This window comes from Rhodamnia argentea, chromosome 4 (assembly GCF_020921035.1).
Source record: "Rhodamnia argentea isolate NSW1041297 chromosome 4, ASM2092103v1, whole genome shotgun sequence".
Classification (NCBI taxonomy): Eukaryota; Viridiplantae; Streptophyta; class Magnoliopsida; order Myrtales; family Myrtaceae; genus Rhodamnia; species Rhodamnia argentea.
Genome location: NC_063153.1, coordinates 479828 through 489083, shown reverse-complemented (window position 1 = coordinate 489083; position 9256 = coordinate 479828).

The following is a 9256-nucleotide window of genomic DNA, read 5'->3' as shown; positions in this document are numbered from 1 at the left end:
AAGAGTGTAATAAATAAAGGGCTTTTTGGACAAATTTTTCGTAATTTATCAATATTATAGTAGAATGTCGTGGTTATCAAATCAAGTTGGTTCCCTTTTTCCATGGTACTGAGCTATGACTTAGCGATCTCAGTCCAAAACGAATCGATTTGTTCTATTGATGGACTCGTTAGGGTTTGAGTGCAAGACAATCAATCGTGATTGATCACCAAACCTTCTATTCCTCGAGTGATCTTCTAAACAACCACTATATGTTTATGTGAAGAATATCTTAATAGGAGTCTAAAATCACTCACATCAAACACATAAGTCAAAATATCAAGGAAAAGAAACACAATTTCAGAAGTTCAAATGAAAAACGCGGTTGTGGAAATTTGAGACCGAGCGAGATGGGAAGAATAATGAGCTTAGCGGTCGGATTAGAAGTGTTATAAATGGGGGGAATAAATGAACTTTATGAAAAATTTGGTCTATAGTCTTCAGTCTTGAGCTAGCGGAGATCGTCACATTTTGCATGTGTCGAATTCGGAAGTGTCGTACGTAAGAATTGATTTAGTCCCAACTTATGTATGTATTATTACCGTACTCAACGACCATGTGATTCTTGGTAAGTGACACAATTCGAATTACTACCATGCTGTTTCGGTTTTTTTATTTAATTTTTTTTATTTTTCATTATAGATTATAAGATCGGTTTACTTGTTTTTAGTTTATTTAAACTTTTCATAATTACAAGTTGTTGGAAAACGAGGGTGTATGGGAAAGACCGTGGTCCGCCCATGTAGGCTATCATAGCCCCTTATCCTCTTAGATAATTGCCAAAGGCACATACTCATTTTAAAAAATGTGAAAAAGTTCATGTCTGTTTGTACGTTCAATAATGAATGACGTCATTCTATAGAGACAAGAGAGAACAGTGAAGAAAAGAGAAAAAGACGACGAATTCCGAATCCACTCTTGAACGTCAAACGGACAAACGATCTCTCGAGGAACTAAAATGGTAACATTTAATCTAGGAAAATTACGGTAAGTCCCTCATGTGATGTATTCGTTTACGATCGGTGATTCAAGTTGTTCTTGGGTACGTTTTCCATATGATTCCGTTGTAATCCACTTTTATGTTTATGGGATTGGTTCCCTTCATTAGTATCAGAGCATAGAGGTTATTGTTTTCCTGATTGTATGATTTTTATAATCTATTTTAGCGTGAAAAATCGGTTTTCGAGCATACTATTCATCGGCCATTGAGTCTATTGTCCGCAACAAAAATGAGTTTTGAACACTTCATGAGAACGGGCCAACGAGACGAAGATTTTGAGTGGTCACCCATCACGAAGCGACGTCGACAGAGGCCGCACACGCGCCACGTTCCGCGATAGGGTGGAGTCCCTCGAGGCCGCAGCGAAACGTCGCCTTTTCATGAAATTTTTTTCAATGTAAATTGGTTTTGAATATACCATTCGGGTTGTATCATCGATACGATCATTTCGAGGGGTTAACTGCTGCTAGAGGAGAACTTAAGCCGCCGCGCACGCCGATACGCACCGAAAGAGTCTAGTGTGCGTGGGATTCATGCGCCACATACGCTGCATGTGCCCGTGAAGCGCCGGTAACTATCGATGATGTCATGCTAACGTCATTGAGTGGTTACCGGCCCATTTCGGCCGCACCCGAGACCCGGATTGACCCGCCCGAGTACCGACCCAGTACATGACCCGACTCGGGTACTGATCCGTTGACCCGATCAACCGTTGATCGTTGACCATTGATCGATCAGATCAACTTTCTTAAAATTATAATTTGGTCCTTGAATTTTAGAAAATTGTAATTTGGTCCTCAAGTTTTTCCGAAAATTGCAATTCGACCCCCTAATTTTTTGAAAATTGTAATTTGGTCTTTGAACTTTTTATGAATTGCAATTTAGTCCTCATGCTGGAAATTGCAATTTGGTTCCTCGGGTAAACTATGATCATTGACCACACATTGACCGAACGGGCCGTAACTTTGACCGGCTCGCATGGGTGTGTTTGAGCTCGGTTAGGGGAATGTGAGATACTGTTGTGTTCATTTTTAGATTTTCTACATTATGGTATAGTTGTTATACATGTTCGATGTATTTAAAATTATGAAAATATGTATGAAACCCATTATATACATATTTTGGGGCGTTTTTCAAGTATTTTACCCGCATCTCTCTATTTTTTTTTTTTTTGTAAAATACAAAATATATCTCACATGTAGATAGCTACATAGAGATCATGCAGAGCTTGTTTTATTGGTAGCATGTATAAATTTTAGTGTACCGTGCCATTTATATCTTGTATTATGAAATTAGAGTATGTTTTAAAGCATTAATTATTTCTATATTAGTTCAAATAATGCTATGCCATGTTATGATTACAAGATATAGGGATCATCGTATGATTTATGATCTTTGTTCGAGTGAAGGGCTCTATAAAGTTTTAGAAACTTTAATGAACTTAATTTTACATCAATGATTATGTTAATAACAATTTCAAATGAGGATCCTTAGACGATGATCGGCAACATAGTGAACTTTCGAATCCGAGGCCTTATGTGAAATTATTCATTAATCAATTAGTTAGTGTAAAATAGATGCATAAATGTTAGGCATTGATAGTTTATGAATACATATCTATAGACCTTCGTGTTTAGATACAATGGCTATAACTTCTTAGAATATCGTAGCCGTGCTTGACAAATGAGAGAATTTTGAACGACAAGAATTATGAAAACTGGAATATGACCCAAGATGTGCTAGAAAAGCATGAAGCACTAGTAACTCTTATCTAGTTATGGAAGAATCTAAAGATGAAATTACTGCACCACATAGAGAGAGATAAAGAGGCATTTGCTGCATTGAAAATGAAGAATTCTATTGGTCGCATTACATTGCTAAGTAGCATGAAAAATGTTATCATGGAAGGATTCAAGGAAATTTTTTTTTTTAAATGCCAAAGTAATGTAGGAAGTATTGAAAGCTGATTTTGGTTAGATATAGGTCACCAAATCGAGACAGATCACTATAAATTTTGACATTTATATGTATCTATGGGCAAAATAAGAAATAATATTTGGGGCATATGTCAAACATGATAAGTGAACTATAAGATGTAGGCCACGGTTTGACTATTGATCAATAAGTGCAAGCGATGATCTGTTCTTTACCTCGTAGCTGTGTGCATATGAAAATTCACTTGATCCATAATAAAAGTAAAGACTTTTGAGAATGCTATATGCTGTATTGAGCTAGAAGTAGATCGCTTTTTGGTGGCTAAATCAGAAATTGACATTTATTATGCTGGTTCTAGCTCAAATGGGGCTTCATGCTCCAACCGTAAGAGTCAAGATGGGTTCAAGAAGTGGATGAGCAAGGGAACATATTCTTTACGAAAGAAATTGAAGTTTAACCGACACGAAAAGGGAAAACTTCCTTTCAAAAATGACATTTCAAAAGTGAAGTGTTTTAATTGTAGCAAGAAGGGTCACTTTGCTCACAATTGTAGTGAGTCCAAGAAGTTAGATTCCCTTTGTACACTTAAGAGTGTAATTTATGTCTTCAATTCAGTTTTTGTAATTTAACATTATCCTTTGTGGATTATAGACTCAAGGATCACATACCATGCAAAAAAAAAACATAGATGCCTTTGTGGAATTTCGACAACATTCCACATGGAGCAAAGTAGATATATGTGCAAAACAAGTTCAAAGTAGAAGTTAAAGGGATTGGTACCTATCAATTGAATATGCACGATGGTCACACCTTGTTCCCACATGATGTGTTATATACTCTAGAAATTAGACGGAATTTAGTTTTTGTGTTAGTATTGGTTAAACTTGGTTTTAGTTTGAACTTACATAACAATGGTGATGACTTATCGTTGGGAACAAGTTATTATGGTTCCGGATATTTTCTAGATGGTTTTATTGTGTTGATTATTTAGTTCAATAATGTGAATATTTTTTATTCCCTATTTACATCTTTTGTGATAATATGAATATATGGCATCCTAAGTTGGATCATATTGACCAATAACGAATGTTTAGATAAGCCAAAGAGGGCTTATTGGGCAATATTGAAAATGTTGATTTGCCTATTTGTTAGCATTGCCTAACGGAAAAAAAAATACTAAGGAAACCATTTGGAAAAGGAACAAGAGCTGAGTTTCCTTTGTAGTTTATCCATTCGGACATATGTGGTTCAATGAATGTGAGAGCAAAGTATGGGGCTGTTTATTTGATCACATTTATATATGATTACACTCGATTCGGACATGTCATTTTTTGATTTCTCATAAATCTGACGCATGAGTTGCTTTGAGAAATTTTATGAGCCCGGTAGAAAATCTTTTTGAAAGAATTTTTTTTTTTAAAAGGAAGGGACCGATCGAGGTCAAAAAATCTATTTGATCGGTTTTGATGATTATGTGATGGAAAAGGAATAGAAAGACAATTGACTATTCCAACAACTTCTTGACAGAACGGAGTTTGCAAAGAGAGAAGAAATAGAACCCTAATGAAAATGGTTAGGTTAATGATGGCATTGGCTAATTTGCCAATCACATTTTGGGGGTGATGTTTTGTTGATTGTCATCAATGTACTTAGTAGTGTGCCTTCTAAATTAGTAACTCCCACTCCATATGAGTTATGGAAAGGTCGAGAATGAGATCTCAGCTTCCTTAGACCTTAGGAATGTGCTTCCTATACACACAAGTCCTCCCATTAGTATGGGAAATTTTGGCCCTATTTTAAATCTTGGATAGTGATAATGATTTTACTAGGGTACCTCATCCAAGTGGGAGCAATGTGAGAAATGGAGAACTTGTTTCGAACCGGGCGCAATTGCAACTACTTGATGTGAAGATGTCGTCGTTATCTAAGCCAAGGAATGTAAATGAGGCTCTAACTTGCCCCGATAAGGAAAAGTGAATATAAGCAATGGAAGAAGAGATGGAGTCAATGAAATCAAACTAAGTTTGGGAACTGATTAATCTTCCGAACGGATGTAAAACCATTGGGAACAAGTGGGTTCTAAAAAGCAAAGCGTAAAACTAAAAGCTCGATTGAGAAATGTAAGGCTCACCCTACGGTGAAAGGGTATAATCAAGTAGAATGAATTGATTATGAAGAAGTGTTTTTTTTACCAATGGTGAGATTTACCTCAATTCATCTTATTCATGCAATAATGATTAGTATAGATCTTGAATTACATCAAATGGATGTAAAGACTGCAATTCTCCATAGAGAATTAGAAGAAGAAATTTATATGAACCAACTTATTGGGTATATTACAGAAGGCCAAGAAAAAAAAATGTTGACTTTTGAGATCGATATATGGCCTCAACCAGTCTTTCAAACAATGGAATATACTTTTTCATAATGCCATAGTGGCATATGACTTTGTAATGATTGGTGAAGATCATTGCGTATATATCAAAAGATCCAAAGATGAATTTGTGATCTTATCATTATATGTTGATGATACATTAATTACAAATAGCAATATGGAGTTTGTTTATAAAGTCAAGAATTGGTTATGTTCTAATTTTGAGATAAAAGATATGTGTAAATCTACATATATTATTGGAGTTAAGATTTCAAGATAAGTTTAAAGAGATTGTGATATCTTTCACATGAGACTTATATAGATAAAGTCCTTGAATGATTTCGTATGTAAAAGAGTAAACCCAAAGATACTCCTATTGTAAGAGGTGAAGGTCTAAGCCGCAAAATGTACCCCGAGACTCCATAAAAAAAATGAAGAAATGGAAAGTGTTCCATTTTCTAGTGCTATAGGAAGCTTAATGTACGCTATTAGTGTATAAAACCCGATATTTTTTTATCAATTTGGAATGATAAGTAGATACCAATCCAATTTAGGTCAAGCACTTTAGACCGCCATCAATATAATCCCGAGAAATCTGAATAGTACTGCTGATTATTCACCGAGTAATCAAGATAGAGATCTATGCCTTGAAGGCTATAGTGACGTTGACCGAGAAGGCGGTTTAGATGAGAGAAATTCTACCCCCGAATTTGCGTTTTTACTTAACAATGGCGCCATATCATGGAATAATAAGAAGCAAACGTGTATAGCCTTATCCACGATGGAAGCCGATCTTATATTGTTATCAACAAATGTACAAGAGGGTGTTTGGCTTAAGAGATATTTGGATCAAAAAGATGTTGCTAAGGATGCTACAGGTTCAATTATTGGTTTATTTTGATAGTTAAGTAGCATGAGCTTACACTAATGATCACCGTAAAACCAAACATATAGACACGAAGTATGATTTTGTGAAAGAGATGGTTGTACGAAAAGATGTGAACGTATAGTGTATATCTACGCATAGAATGATAACGGATCCTATGACGAAGTCAATTCCCAAAGGTATTTTCCTTGGTCATGTGTTGACAAAGGGATTAGTTCCCTACATTGAAATCTCTAGAAGTTCGTAGAAGTTGAAATATTGGATATTTGTATTTCTCAAAGTTCATAGTTAATGATATTTGTTATAATTATTGATGCTTTTGAGTTTGTATGACATTTATGCATATTAATGTTTAGTGCATTACTTTGAGAAGATATGTCGGACGGATGAGATATTAGCCCACTCACATGGATAATGGCCTGTATTTACTGTGTGATAAATTGAGATAAGACAATTTTAAGCTCATTATTTAGGTGATAATTGAGAGCTCGAGCTTAAAGTATAGATGTCGCCTTAATAGAATGTTAAGATGAATTCATAATATTTATTATGTCCAAGAGTGAGATAACCCACATGTTTCACTTTATCTATATTTAAATGCCGGATGTCGGTTCTGATGGATTTTTTCAAAGAGAGTAGATTTGTGAACTCAAGTTGGACATTAGGTATGTCTAAACTATCATCTATACGGTATTAAGTGAAGAGACATACGCTCGATGGGAAATGAGAGAATACCGTAATACGTATTTCATACTACGTATGTATGAGACGACCAATAATAGTTGGTGGAAGTTTTGATCTCAACTTTCAAGCTCTGTGAGACTCTTGAGGATAAAAGTTCCTCAAATTTGTCCCCTCACGACTCTTACTTATTTTCAAGATTTTTATTCAGTGTTGGTTATTTTAGAGTGTTGCCAATGGTCATGAGATTGATTCGATCTAATGGGACATTTCTAGAACAGAAAGCTGAATAGAGACCGAGAATTTTGAGGGAAGAGGAAGATCAATTTGTTTTGAAGTCACATTCTATCTTTGTGTTCACAGGTCAACCAATTATGATTATTTGAGTTTAATCATGATTGTGAATATAATGCATACGAAATGCTTAAAGAGATCAAGAGAGATATGATGTAAATGTGACTGATTGATCTAGGGTACCGCATATTAGATCTACTCTGAGTTAATATGTCCATTATGAGCTGCTATATACTCCCAACGGATGTATGGCAACAAGCTCTCGTAGTATACCGATGGCATGGATTATTTGTTGATATGAACTTTGTAGAAAAGAGAGAGAGTTATGTTGCTAGCTAGTGATTTCACCTAGAGGGGGGTGAATAGGTGATAGAGTGTGATTTTAAAAAAAATTATTGTAGAATTTAGATCACACAACGTAAAATAGAGATCTCGGATGATGAGGCTAGAGTATATCACAACAAGCAAGTAATTCAATTGATACATGATATGTATTGGGATCGATGTGTGTTGTTCGTGTGTAGTTTAGCTATCACAAAATATTTAGAGTGATCGGAGATAAGGAAAACCGCACGCATGGATTATAGTGGTTCAGCTTTCGTTAAGCCTACGTCCACTTCTTCGGCCGACAACCAATAGGCTGGATTCCACTAGTAATCTGCTCGTAGGTTATAGATCTGTGATCTCCTTGATACACGGGACTTCAAACCTAGCGCTCAATACTCGTGTGTACACCTCCTCACAATTACAATGGATGGATCAAGAAGTGCGTTTGAAATGGAGTACACTCTATCTAGGAATTATGAACACTTTTTCCTCTTTACGCCGATCTCTTGTTTCCCTTCGTCTTCGAGATGTCTTTTATACTCTTCCGCCTCCAATCTAGCTGTTGCAAGGCATCCAGAAGAGATTTGTCCAAATCTAACCATTTTGGACTAGATGTTTGCCAAAAGAAGATCTCTTAGCCATTGGGGATCGCCAAAGGAAAGTCTTCCCTGCTTGGATCAAACCGCCCATACAATTATGGTCCCGGGTTTCCATAGATGGTTTCTTCCATTTGGAAAGTCTTTGTTTGTCTTCTTGGTTCCGCATCCTTGATTGATCTCTGTCACCGAGAATCTTCAAGAATGATCCAGCTCGATGGCGTCCGTTGATATGCATCAATTAAGCTCAATTTGTATTCCTCTTGAAATTCGAATTACTGCTCGTGAAATACTTCTCTCAAAACTTGAACATCATTCCAACGTCTAAGCTATCCCCGCTCATCGTATGAGCTCGAACCAGCGTCCGAGACTCTCAAAAACAACATCTGAGCCAAATCCTTTTGCCATATTCAATGTCTTGCATCCCCGTACTAAAGGATAATCTGTAAAATAAGTAAATCACAGCATTATCTCAAAACACAAGAGTACTTGGATTGTTTTGTCAACTTCAAAACTATATAGGGATTTTTCTCAACAATCTCCCCCTTTTTGATGATGACAAAATGATCCACAATAGTAATGAGTAATTGAGTTTAGAAAAGGTGAGCAACTTCAGCAAAGTTACTCTAGTGAGGATCTTGCTAAGGAATAATTTTAGCGATTTGTTCCTTGTACTTTTAGCAAAAATAAGTTCCGAAAAAGAATGTATTTATATACTATGATGAGCAGTCTCAGAACTTGTGCCATCTCAATCGATCTAAGTGCATATAACTATTGAGATGTGTGATAGTTTCATGTACGACGCAAGTATGAGGGTTGTAACTCCTCGTAGCATCTCATTCTGTCAGATGCTCAGAGCTTATCATGTTTAGCCAAAGCTTTCAAACTTATATAATCTTGAAAGAAAGAAACTTGTTCACTTGCTCACCTTAGGAGAAGATAATCCTTCTTAGATGATGTTTCCATAGATCATGCTTAACCCGAGATCCTGTTCTTGAAGGATTTTGGCACGCATATTATAGATTAATCTCACATAATTCAATCACATATTTTTCGGAGTCACATATCACATCACAACATCATAAAATAATCATATATCGTACATAATTCAATCACACATTTTT